Genomic DNA, 12,314 nt, shown 5'->3' on the forward strand with positions numbered 1-12,314 from the left:
GAACAGTGTCCAATTGGCCTCTTTGGATTTTGGAGACAATAAATTCCTCATTTGGCTGTACTCTTCTGGCCCATTTATCAAATGACCAGAAAACCTGGTAGTTTAGAGTAGAGAATGATGTTTGATGAATTTGTAATGTATAGTTGTGTTAACTTGCAAGCTGCAAGAATGTGATATACCAGAACTGAAATGGCTTTTAAAAAGAAAATTTAATAAGTTACAAGTTTATAGTTCTAAGCCTATGGAAATGTCCAAACTAAGGCATCTAGAGAAGATACCTTAATTCAAGAAAGACTGATGCATCTGGAACACCTATCAGCAGGGAAGACACACTACTTCCTTGCTGGACCCTTGCTCCTGGGCTCTATGCTTTCGTGGAGAAGGGGAAGACACACTGGTTCCTTGCTGGCCCCTTGCTTCTGGGCTTTGTGTCTCTGTTCCTGTGGGCATTCCTCTTTTTGCTTCTCTGGGACTGGATTTCATCTTTTGGTTTACTTTGGCTTTCTCAGGTTCTGGCTTGCTTAACATCTCATGGTGACATCTGCAGGGCTGCAAGCATCTCCAAACATCTGGGTCTCTTTTTTTCAAGTATCCATAATCTACTGTGATGTTTCTGTCAGTTCTGAGGCTTCTGTCCTTTCTCTAGGCTCTAGCCTTTCTGTCATTTCTCCAAAATGTTTGCCTTTTTAAAGGACTGCATTAAAGCAAACAAGACCCACCTGAAATGGGTGGAGTCATATTTCCATGTAATCAAAAGTTAATACCCACAATTTAGTCTTCACCTTATCTCTTTCCTGACATATTTCATTATAAGCTTCAAGGACAAGTCAGGCTGCATTTTCCACACTTACTTTTGAAATTTCTTCAGCTAATCCTGGGTGATTGCCTTTAAGTTCTAACTTCCATCCAAAAGCAGTACTCAATTTGACCAAATTATTTGCCGCTTAAAAACAGGGTCATCTTTCTTCCAGCCTACAATGACACATTTCTTATTTCTGTCTAAAACCTCATCAGAGATATCTTAGAGCACTCATTTCTTCCAACAGTGTCTTCAGAGCAGTCTAGGCCTTTCCTATCAGTGTTCACACAGGTCTTCCAGAATCTTTCCCTTATCCATTCAAAAATCTGTTCTGATATATTTGGTATATACAAAGCACTGCAGAACCCCATGCCCAGTGCTGAATTTGGATATTTCAAAGCTGCCAGAATGTGATATAGTAGAAATGAAATGTCTTTTAAAAATTGAATTTAATAAGTTTGAAGCTCACAGTTCTAATCATATGGAAATGTCCAAACTAAGGCCTCTAGTTATAGATACTTTAATTCAAGAAGGCCTAATGCATCTGGAACACCTCTCACAGGTGGCATGCATACTGGTCCCTTGCTTCGGGGCTCCACATTTTCAGCCTCTGTGCCTGCGGGCATTCTCTACTCTGCTTCTCTGGGGCTGGCTTTAAACTCTTGCTCCTCTTGGTTCTCCTCCAGATTGTGGCTTTCTTAATATCTTATGGCAATTTTTCCTGGGTTCCAAGTATCTCCAAATATCCATGTCACCCTCTCCACAGGTCCACATCTGTGTCAGCTCTACTGGGAACTTTCTGTTGGCTCTGAGGCTTCTGTTATTTTCAATTTTCTGCAAATTGTTTCCTTTTTTAAAGGATTCCAGTAAACTCTTCAAGACCCACCTGGAATGAATAGTCACATTTCCCTATGTCTAAGGTGACATGAAAAATTGAGTGAGTCACATCTCCGTGGAGAAAGCCTAATCAAAAGATTCCAATGTACAGCATTGAATCTGCATTAAAAGAAATAGCATCTCTCACAAGATTAGATCAAGATTAAAACATGGCTTATCTGGGGTACATAATTCTTTCAAATTAGCTCATTCCACCCTCCAGACATCAAAAGACATGTTTTTCATATGGAAAATGTATTCATTCCATTAAAATATCGCAAAAACCTTAAAATATTTCAGTACAAAATAAATGCAATACAAAGTTAAAACCAGTATAAAATTGCATCAAATCCTTTACAGGCATTGTCTGTTATAAGGCAAAGATTTCCTTCTGTCATTGGACCTGTAAAGCTCAGAACAAGCTGTCTGCTGCCAATATGCAAATGAGGGATAGACATAGGATACATGGTTCTGTTTACATAGGGAGAAATCAGAAAGAACAAAGGGGTCCCCAGACCCACACAGTTCCTAAAACCTGCAGCAAAATTCCATTGGAGAATTCCATATATGTGAGTCATATATCCTTGGGGCTTTAGAAAACAGCAGTCCCATTCTTTCCCAGGGACTACACCATGGCCTTGTTCTCTCTCCAAATGCTGAGATAATTTCCAACACTGAGGATCACACAGAGGGACCATCTTTTCCTAGACATCATCCTCTCCTTTAATTGGGGCCACATCCAACCTCTCTGGGGAATATGCTCAACTTCTTCAGAACAATGCGTTAGTTACCAGGTTTCCCCCACTGCCCATATTATATGTTCCACCCTCTCTGAAGCCTGAGGTGGCACAATTCTTTATGAGCAATGAAGTCGAAAGCCCATCTTCTGCTTTTGGATCAAACTCACCCTTTCTACTTGATGGTTGTGTCTTCTTATCTGGCTCAAGACCTTAGCTTCTATCGTTCTGCTTCTGAAGTTATTTTTCCTTTACTTTGTCCATTTTTGTCCCTTTTAATGCAGACTTTCCATCAATCCTAGTTTTTGATGAAGTTGCTGAATGCTTCCACTTTTGATTAAATCCTCACATGGGGCCATATTCATTGGGGTATCACTTTCTGTAAGCCCAGAATTTTCTTGAACATAAATTTCTATTTTATTTGTACTCAAGACTTCATTTCTCAACTTATCTCCTTCCTCTTGCATTCCAGGTTGCATTTTCCACATTTTATCTGTAAATGCCTTCTGCTAAATATCCAAATTCATCACTCTCAAAATTGGCTCTCCATCTAAAAAGAATGCCTTCCTTCCAGTTTGGAATGACTGTTCATCATTTCTGTCTAAATCTTCATCAGAGGTGTCTTTAGAGTTCACATTTCTATGCATAGCCTCTTTTAAGCACTCTAGGCCTTATCATAAGTCTACCAGAATCTTCCACTTATCCATTTAAAAGGCTATTCCAACATTTTGGTATTTGCAAACCACAGCAACACCACACTCCTGGTATGACAATCTGTATTAGTTTGAATGCACTATACCAGAAATTGAACAGCTTTTATAAAAAGGAATTCAATAAGTACAAATTCACAGCTCTAAGGAAGTGAAAGTGTTCAAACTAAGGCACCAACAACAGGTTACTGTGCTAGTTTGAGAGTATTTATGCACCCTAGAAAAAGCCACACTGTAATCCTAATTCAATCATGTGTAGACAACAAACCCTATTTAGCACTGCCTGGCAGAAACTTGATTAAATTATCCCCAAGGAGATGTGCCCCGCCCATTCCAGATGGGTCATGATTAGTTTACTGGAATCCTTTAAAAGAGGAAGAATTTTGTAGAAAGCTTGAGAACCAGGAGAGCCCTGCAGAACCATGGCAGAAACATGAGGCCAAGAGTTCACCACCCAGAGGCCTTTGGAGATGAAGAAGTAAAATGCCTCCAAGAAAGCTTCATGAACCTGGAAGCCTGGAGATACAGATAGTAGACACTGTTATGTTCACCATGTGCCTTTCCAGTTGAGAGAGAAACCCTGAACATCACTGACATTCTTAAACAAAGTTATCTTTCCTTAGATGCCTTAGATTGGACATTTCTATAGTCTTGCTTTATTTGGGATATTTTCATAGCCTAGAACTGTGGATTTGCAACTTAAAGAATCCCTCCCTTTAAAAGCCACCCTGTTTTTGGTATATCACATTCCAGTAGCTGGCAAATTGGAAAAGATTTTGGTACCAAGAGTTGGGTGCTGCTGTAGTCTACAAGTACAAAACATGTGGAAACAGCTTTTTAAGTGGATAATGGGAAGGTTCTGGGAAGAGTTGTGAGGAACTTGACAGAAAAAGCCTGAATTGATTTGAAGAGGCTGTTGGTAAGAATTCAAACTCTAAAGATACTTCTGATAAGGTCTTAGACAGAAATGAGGCATGTGTTATTGTAAACTGGAAAGAAGGGAATCCTTGTTTTAAAATGGCAGAAAATCTGGCTAAATTGACAAGTGACTTTGGCTGGAAGGCAGATTTTTAAAAGACATGAATTTGGATCTCAGCAGAAGAGATTTACAAATGAAATGTGGAAAGTGCAGACTGGATTCTCCTTGCATCTTATAATGAAATGCAACAGGAAAGAGTAAAGCTGAAAACAGAAATTTTACACAAAGAAAACAGAAATGTTCTGGAATATTCTTGGGTTTCAGGAATGGAGATGCCATGAGAATGGCACACCACATAAGGATTGAGCCAAATGTATAACCAGTCGGCCATTTCAAAGAAAGCCAAGATTGGAGATGGAGTTAGCCAGGAAAGATTTGTGGAAACACCTGCTGTATGGTGGGTATGATCCTCACTTCCTACATAGAAAGCCAACAAGGGTGCTCTGGCACTCATAAAAATGGAGCCACTGCTAGTCTGGACTCAGGGGCTCAGAAAAGGGTCAATGTGAAGGCTTTCTCCCTCCTTCTCATTCACCACTGGTATATGCAAATAGACAATATGCTTCACCATTCCTGCTCTCTATTAGTTTTTTATTCTCTACCCACACCGTTTTTGCATATCCATCCATAACCCAGAGGACAGTAGCAGCAGAGGCCAATCCTTGTATCTGATGCTCCTTTGATTTACCTTGTCAACAGACAGATACAACATATAGAAACAAAGTGAATGGTAGTGTGAACAAGTATTAAAATATATTCAGTTGGAAACGCTAGTGATAAAATAAAGGGCGGGCGAAGGGACATGGTATGTATACATTTTTTCCTGTTTATTTCTTATTTCTCCTTCTGGATAAATGCAAATGTTCCAAGAAATGATCATGGTGATGAATATGCAACTATGTGATGAAATTGTGAATTACTCATTCCTTACACAAAACCGAATGAGAAAAATAGCACGATTTGCATTTCCGTGTTGTCTTTTGTTATTTGAAGAAAGAAAATTAAACAAGAAAAAAAAAAGAAAACATCACAGGGGCCTCAGCCCCTGCGTCACAAGTCTGTCGCAGTCAGCTGGGGGGAGGGGCTGCGGGAGGTGAAGCTGAGCAGGAGCTCTCCCAGTACCCAGACCCCAGCCGACGTGGCGGTGGCGGCGCAACTCATGGTCAGGGTACCCCAGGGAGGGACTGGTGTCCCATTGCCCCAATGCTACCAGGCTTCTGGCAGGTGGAGGCCGATCAGCGTGTCCAGCACGAAGGCATCGATCTCCGGTGTCAGGGAATGGTGCCACCGGACGTCCTGCCCAAAACCCAACCCCCAGTGCCCCACCGGATAACGGACACCTGGGGCGCCCGCTGGGCTTTCCTGCCAGCGCTGAGGAAAAAGCAGAGCTGCGAGGTCTCCCCAGCTGCTGAGAGGACCGGAGGCACACGGCCAAAGTCAGGGGTGTTTGTGAAGGGCTGCCTGGTGTCCTACCAGGTGGGACGTCCCCGCTTCAGGGATCGGTTTCCTGCTGAGCCGCTTCCCGGGTCCCAGGCTGGAGCCTGGCCCCGGACGGTGCTGTGCCCAGCCCAGGGGGCCAAGCGGCAGCGGAGGCTGGCCGTTTGGGAGCGGTGGTGGGGAGAGGCTGCACCCCGGCAGCGGGGTGTCCGTCGGGTGTGCGCAGTGGCGAGAGCAGCGGGGGTCAGCTGGCAGGAGGGGTCAGGTTGCTGGAAGGGACCCCAGAGTATTGGGCTGCGTGCAGGGTTGCAAGGTGCAGCGCGCTGAGCGCGCCCGATGCGGCGGAGTGCGGGCGGGAGGCCGACCGAGGGCGATGCTGGCACAGGGTTGGCGACTAGCAAGTTGGGCCCCTCAGCACAATGTCAGCGAGGCAGCGCAGCCCTCCGCAGCCTCGGCTCTTCGGACTACCAGTTGTGGATCGCGGCACTAAGTTCTGAAATTGTTTCAGTGCGCATGCTCGCGCTTGAGTGGCGAAGTCAAGCAGGGTCAGGCGCGGATCAGGCTTGGATGGGAGACCGCTCGCCGTTGGCATCTGATTTCAGGTATCTTGATTCAGTTGACGGTGATGGACAACTCATTAACGGTATTGCTTGAGTGAGGAATCGAATGATTGCAAACTGGCCACACCTGTGCTGAGGGTGCCAACACGGCGACTTTGGAATAAATCTGTGTATATCAACTGCACTCTAAGTCTTTGGAAAATTATTTTTGTCCATAAACATTGACGGCAGCGCCTTCCATCCAGGTGGATAATCAACAGCTCGCAGTATCATCACACTGAAGTGGATAAAGAACCGTGATCCTTTGGTAGAATATGAGAAGAATTCATAAGGAGGAAAGCTCATACAAGTCATGCCCTTTCTCCGTCCTTCTTATTCATCACTGGTATATGCAAATAGACAATTTGCTGTACCATTCCTGGTCTCTATAATTTTTTAATTATTTCTCCACAACGTTTTTGCATATCCATCCCTAACCCGGAAGACAGTAACAGCAGAAAATAACGGATTTCCCAAGACCACAGTCACACTGTAACATTTGAATTTCTCCATGATCATCTTCATGCGTCAAGTCTTGGGGAACAGGACTCAACAGTTTCAAGTACTTCCCTACAGCCTCTCCACTCCACCGTAAATGAAAATTGGAAGTCCATAGAATGCCTATGAATCACCAGCAGGATAACATCGGGACTGCTTGAAATCTCTTGGCCACAGAATACTTCCTTTCTCTCAGTTCTCTTTTCCCCTTTGGGTCCAGCAGTCTTTCTCATTCTCTAGATGCTGGGTAACAGCTCATCCTGAGAGTTCTGTCCCCAGTTTCCAGGGAGATTTGCATCCGTGGGGGCAGGTCATACATGGCGGGAGGGAAGGAGTGAGTTCAGCTGCTGAGTTGGCCTCAAGAAGACAAGCCCCTGTGAGCCATAAAAGGCGATGACTAGCAGGATGCAATGGAGAGGCTGGAGGGAAGTGCCTGATAACCTAGAGCTGTGTTCCAGTGGCCATGTTTCCTGAAGATGACTGCATAATGATATAGATTTCACAATATGACTGTGTGATTGTGAAAGCCTTCTGTCCGATGTTCCGTTTTTCTACCTTGTCAACAGAAAGTTAGAACATATGAATCAAAAAGAATAATAGGGGGAGGAAATGTTAAAATCAATTTCAGTTGAAAATGCTAGTGATCAGTGAAAGGGAGGGGTAAGGGGCATGGTATGTATAACATTTCTTTCTGTTTTCTTTTTATTTTGTCTTCTGAACAGATGCAAATGTTCCAAGAAATGATCATGATGATGAATGTGCAACTCTGTGATGATATTGTCAATCACTCATTATATACGTAGAACGGAATGATCAAAACCGGAATGGTGGCATTGCTTGGTGTTCTCTGGTATTTAGAAAAAGAAAATAAAACAAGAAAAAATTGGAAATAATCACAGGGGTCACAGCCTCAACGTTACAAAGGTCTGCTGCAGTCCGTAGGGGGAGGGGCTGAGGGAGTTGGAGATGAGCAGGAGGCCCCGCCTTCAGCCCAGCCCCCCGGCCGACGCGGCGGTGGTGGCAACTGCGGGTCAGGGAACCCAAGGGAGGGTCTGGTGCCCCACCACTCCAACGGCCCGAGCTTCTGGCAGCTGGAGGCCAATCCTTGTATCTGATGCTCTTTTGATCTACCTTGTCAACAGACAGGTACAACATATGGAATCAAAGTGAATGATTGGGTGAACAAATGTTAAAATCAATTTAATTGGAAACGCTAGTGGTCAAATAAAGGGAGAGCTAAGGGACATGCTATGTATACACTTTTTTCTTTTCATTTTTTATTTCTCCTTCTGAATAGATGCAAATGTTCCAAGAAAAGATCATGGTGATGAATATGCAACTATGGGATAAAATTTTGAATTTCTCGTTCTATACGCAGAACAGAATGATCCAAATAGGAATGTTTGCATTTCTTTGCTGTCTTTTGGTATTTGAAGAAAGAAAATGAAAGAAGAAAAAACAGAAAATGTCACAGGGGCCTCAGCCCCTGCGTCACAAAGGTCTGTCACAGTCCGTCAGGGGGAGGGACAGCGGGAGGTGGGGCTGAGCAGGAGGACTCACCCACTGCACAGACCCCGGAAGACGCGGCGGTGCCGGGGGCAACTCAGGTTCAGGGAACCCCAGGGAGGGTCTGGCGTCCCATCGCCCCAACGCTCCCAGGCTTCTGGCAGGTGGAGGCCGATCGGCGTGCCCAGCACGAAGGCATCGATCTCCGGGGTCAGGGAATGGTGCTGCCGGATGTCCTGCCCCACCCCCAACACCCAGAGCGCCACCGGAGAGCTGAAACCCGGGGCGCTGACTGGGCTTTCTTGCCAGTGCTGAGGGCAGCAGAGCTGCGAGGTCTCCCCAACTCCTGAGAGGACCGGAGGCACTTGGCCAAAGTCAGGGTTCTTTGTAAAGGGCTGCCTGGTGTCCTGTCGGGTGGGACGCCCGGCTTCAGGGATCAGTTTCCTGCTGAACCGCTTACCAGGTCCCAGGCTGGAGCCTGGCCCCGGACGGTGCTGCATCCAGCCCAGGGGACCAAGCGGCAGGGGGCGCTGGCCGTTTGGGAACGGTGGTGGGGACACGATGCACCCCGGCAGCGGGGCCTCCGTCGAGTGTGCGGCGTGGCGAGTGCAGCGGACTTCGGTTGGCAGGAGGAGTCAGGGTGCTGGAAGGAACCCCAGAGAGTTGGGCTGAATGCAGGGTGGCAAGGTGCAGGCTGCTGTGCACACCCGATGTAGCGGGGTGCGGGCAGGAGGCCGAGCAAGGGCGACGCTGGCACAGGGTTGGTGGCCAGCAGGGCCCTGCTGTCAGGAGCCGGACAGCAGGTTGGGGAGGGCCCCTCACCACAATGTCAGTGAGACAGCGCAGCCCTCCCCAGCCTCGGCAATTAGGACTGCCGGGTGTGGATCGTGGCGCTGTGTCGAAATTGTTTCAGTGCGCATGCTCGCAGTTGAGTGGCGAAGTCAAGCAGGGTCAGCGTGCTTTGGGCTTGGATGGGAGACCGCCTGCCATTTGCATCTGATTTCAGGTATCTTGATTCAATTGACAGTAATGGCCAACTCATTACCGGTATTGCCTGAGTGAGGAATCGAATGATTGCAAACTGGCCACACCTGTGTTGAGGGTGCCAGTCCCGGGAACGCAGCGACTTTGGAATATATTTGTGTTTATCAACTCCACTCTCTCTAAGTCTTTGGAAAATTATTTTTGTCCATAAACATTGGAAGACACCAGTGCCTTCCATCCAGGAGGATAATCAACGGCTCGCAGTATCATCACACTGGTGTGGATAAAGAATCGTGATCCTTTGGTAGAGTACGAAAAGAATTCAAAAGGAGTGAAAGCTCATAAAAGCCATGCCTTTTCCCCCTCCTTCTCATTCACCACTGGTATATGCAAATAGAAAATTTGCTTTACCATTCCTGCTCTCTATTATTTTTTGATTATTTCTCCACAACGTTTTTGCATATCCATCCCTAACCCGGAAGACAGTAACAGCAGAAAATAACGGATTTCCCAAGACCACAGTCACACTGTAACATTTGAATTTCTCCACGATCATCTTCATGCGTCAAGTCTTGGGGAACAGGACTCAACAGTTTCAAGTACTTCCCTACAGCCTCTCCACTCCACCGTAAATGAAAATTGGAAGTCCATAGAATGCCTATGAATCACCAGTAGGATAACATTGGGACTGCTTGAAATCTCTTGGCCACGGAATACTTCCTTTCTCTCAGTTCTCTTTTCCCCTTTGGGTCCAGCAGACTTTCTCATTCTCTAGATGCTGGGTAACAGCTCATCCTGAGAGTTCTGTCCCTATTTTCCAGGGAGATTTGCATCCCTGGGTGTACATCATACATGGCTGGAGGGGAGGAGTGAGTTCACCTGCTGAGTTGGCCACAAAAAGGCAAGCCCCTGTGGCCACAAAAGGCGTTGACTGGCAGGATTCAATGGAGAGGCTGGAGGGAAGTGTGTGAAAATGTAGAGCTGTGTTTCAGTGGCCATGTTTCCTGAAGATGATTGCATAATGATATATATTTCACAGTAGGATTGTGTGATTGTGCAAGCATTCTGTCTGATGTTCCGTTTTTCTACCTTGTCAACAGACAGTTAGAACATATGGAATCAAAAAGAATAATAGGGGGAGGAAATGTTAAAATCAATTTCAGTTGAAAATGCTAGTGATCAGTGAAAGGGAGGGGCTGAGGTATGTTATGCATAACTTTTTTTCTGTTTTCTTTTTATTTTGTCTTCTGAACAAATGCAAATGTTCCAAGAAATGATCATCATGATGAATGTGCAACTCTGTGATGATATTGTGAATTACTGATTATATATGTAGAATGGTATGATCATATATTAAGAATGTTTATGTTTCTTGTAATGTTTTTAATTTAAATATTAATTAAAAATTAACAAGAAAATAAACTCTCTTGAGTGATCATACTCATATATTTGATTTTTGTCAGTCCTCAGTGACACACGTAGAAGATGCCCCTTGAAAGTTGGTTACTTGAAGAATCAGTCCCCATGCCACCTATTAGTAGAGCTCTCATGAGCTCCCAGACCCTTTCACTAAAGTCCTGGCAAACCTCACCCTGCTGGGGAATTTTCCTTAAGAAGCTCTTCCTTTGTGTGTCATCAGAGTGTTTCAACTTGGCTCAGCTAGGCTTGACTCTGCTCACACCTACAGAATGTAGCCAACTCTGCTGAAGGACTGCTGTCCCAATGCCCCCTGCTAACACAAGAGGGGATTTGTTGAGGAGTAAGCCCACTTCCTCACCCCCCTGCAAAACGTTAGTGGCCCTCTTCCCAGTTCCCTGCCTCTCCCCACAGCCCTGTCCACCACCTGAAAGTGTGAGGATTTGCACATGGCTGAGCTACCCAGCTATGCCTTCGCTGCTAGCAAACCCCCAAAACAACAGGATGGCCTCCACGGGGGTATGCTATGTTCAGGCATTCTTAACACCCTGTGAATTTACATTTTAAAATAAGTATTCAGTATTGGTAGAGTCCCTCTAGGATCTGAAAGATCCTTTAATATATATGGAAGTATTTAAACTCCCCCATCTGGGAACCCTTGGTACCCTCCCACTACTGAGGACTCCCAAATAAATAGGCCAAGCTCTGGATTTTGAGGCTTCCTCTTATGAAACTTATTTCTGTAGGGGAGAAGCAACAACTACTTCTCATAGTTAAGAGGCTTAACAGTTGCTTCCAGAAAGCTTCTTTGTTATTCAGATGTAGCCCCTCTCTAAGCCCTAACTGTGCAAGGAAAATTGTTGCCCTCCCCACTACATTGTATGAGCTATTCAGGGTTGAAAATCTTCCTGAAAGTATGGGGTATGACTCCTGGGGATGAGTCTGGCTCTGGCACCGAGGGGATCAGTAACTCCTTCCTGACCAAAAGGGGGAAAAGTGTAATAACATAAGGTATCAGTGTCCAAGCAAGATCAAATGGAGTTAAGAAGCTATTTGGAGACTGCTCTTATGTAAGCTTCACTTAGAGGCTACTAATTGCCATGATTTGCTAACCCCCTACCAACATCAATCCTGTTGTCTCTTAAGAACATCTAGAGCTCGAATTGAGACTCTATACAAGTTTAATGCACTTGGTTTGCCCTCCTGGAACATATAATCCCCAGAGGGTTCCTAGGTAAAATAAATCCTGAAACCCAGAGGGACTAGTCTCTCCAAGATTATCAATTAATTATATCCCCCTATCCTTTAGTGACAACCTTCTCAACATGAAAAAGTCAGAATGGACATTGCTCAAAGATCCCTATAGATTGGGAGAAGGATCAAAGGAGAAGGAGGAGGTAGAACAGAAAATAGGATTTAACAAACAACTATGGCTAAATCACTATATTTAGTATTCCTTCTAGCCTCCAGTGTTTGGGAGGAGCTAGAAGGAAAAATCTGAGATGGTGGAATGATAGCCCATGACAGACTCTGGGATCTGTTCTGTAACTATCAAGTGTGCTTTGAAAATTATTGCTTTTTCCTTTCTTTGCTTTGTATATATGTTATATTATACAATTAAAAAACATTTAAAAATAACTATTCTTTTTCATTTTTTCCCTAGTTTCAAATGTGCACATGTAATCACACTTACTGGCTGTGAAAAAATCCCCAAAGCCTAGAATGAAGTGAGATGACCCCTGCTCTCCTGAGCTCACCACAGTGAGGGGAACA

At 44.9% G+C, this 12,314-nt stretch overlaps 1 long non-coding RNA gene across 3 annotated transcripts in view; it reads left to right on the forward strand.

Moving 5' to 3' along the window:
• LOC143669948 (uncharacterized) overlaps positions 1–12,096 on the forward strand; it is a 32,040-nt gene extending 19,944 nt beyond the window's left edge. Inside the window, exons 1-4 of one of the 3 annotated variants that reach the window (XR_013169136.1) lie at positions 5,297–5,577; positions 7,358–7,781; positions 7,933–8,134; positions 9,148–12,096. This is a non-coding gene — a long non-coding RNA (uncharacterized LOC143669948). Of the gene's footprint in view, positions 1–5,296; positions 5,578–7,357; positions 7,782–7,932; positions 8,135–9,147 lie in introns of those variants that run through there. The other 2 variants (XR_013169137.1, XR_013169138.1) reach the window with 2 other exon arrangements.
• Positions 12,097–12,314: the final 218 nt, after the last annotated feature.

This window comes from Tamandua tetradactyla, chromosome 26 (assembly GCF_023851605.1).
Source record: "Tamandua tetradactyla isolate mTamTet1 chromosome 26, mTamTet1.pri, whole genome shotgun sequence".
Classification (NCBI taxonomy): Eukaryota; Metazoa; Chordata; class Mammalia; order Pilosa; family Myrmecophagidae; genus Tamandua; species Tamandua tetradactyla.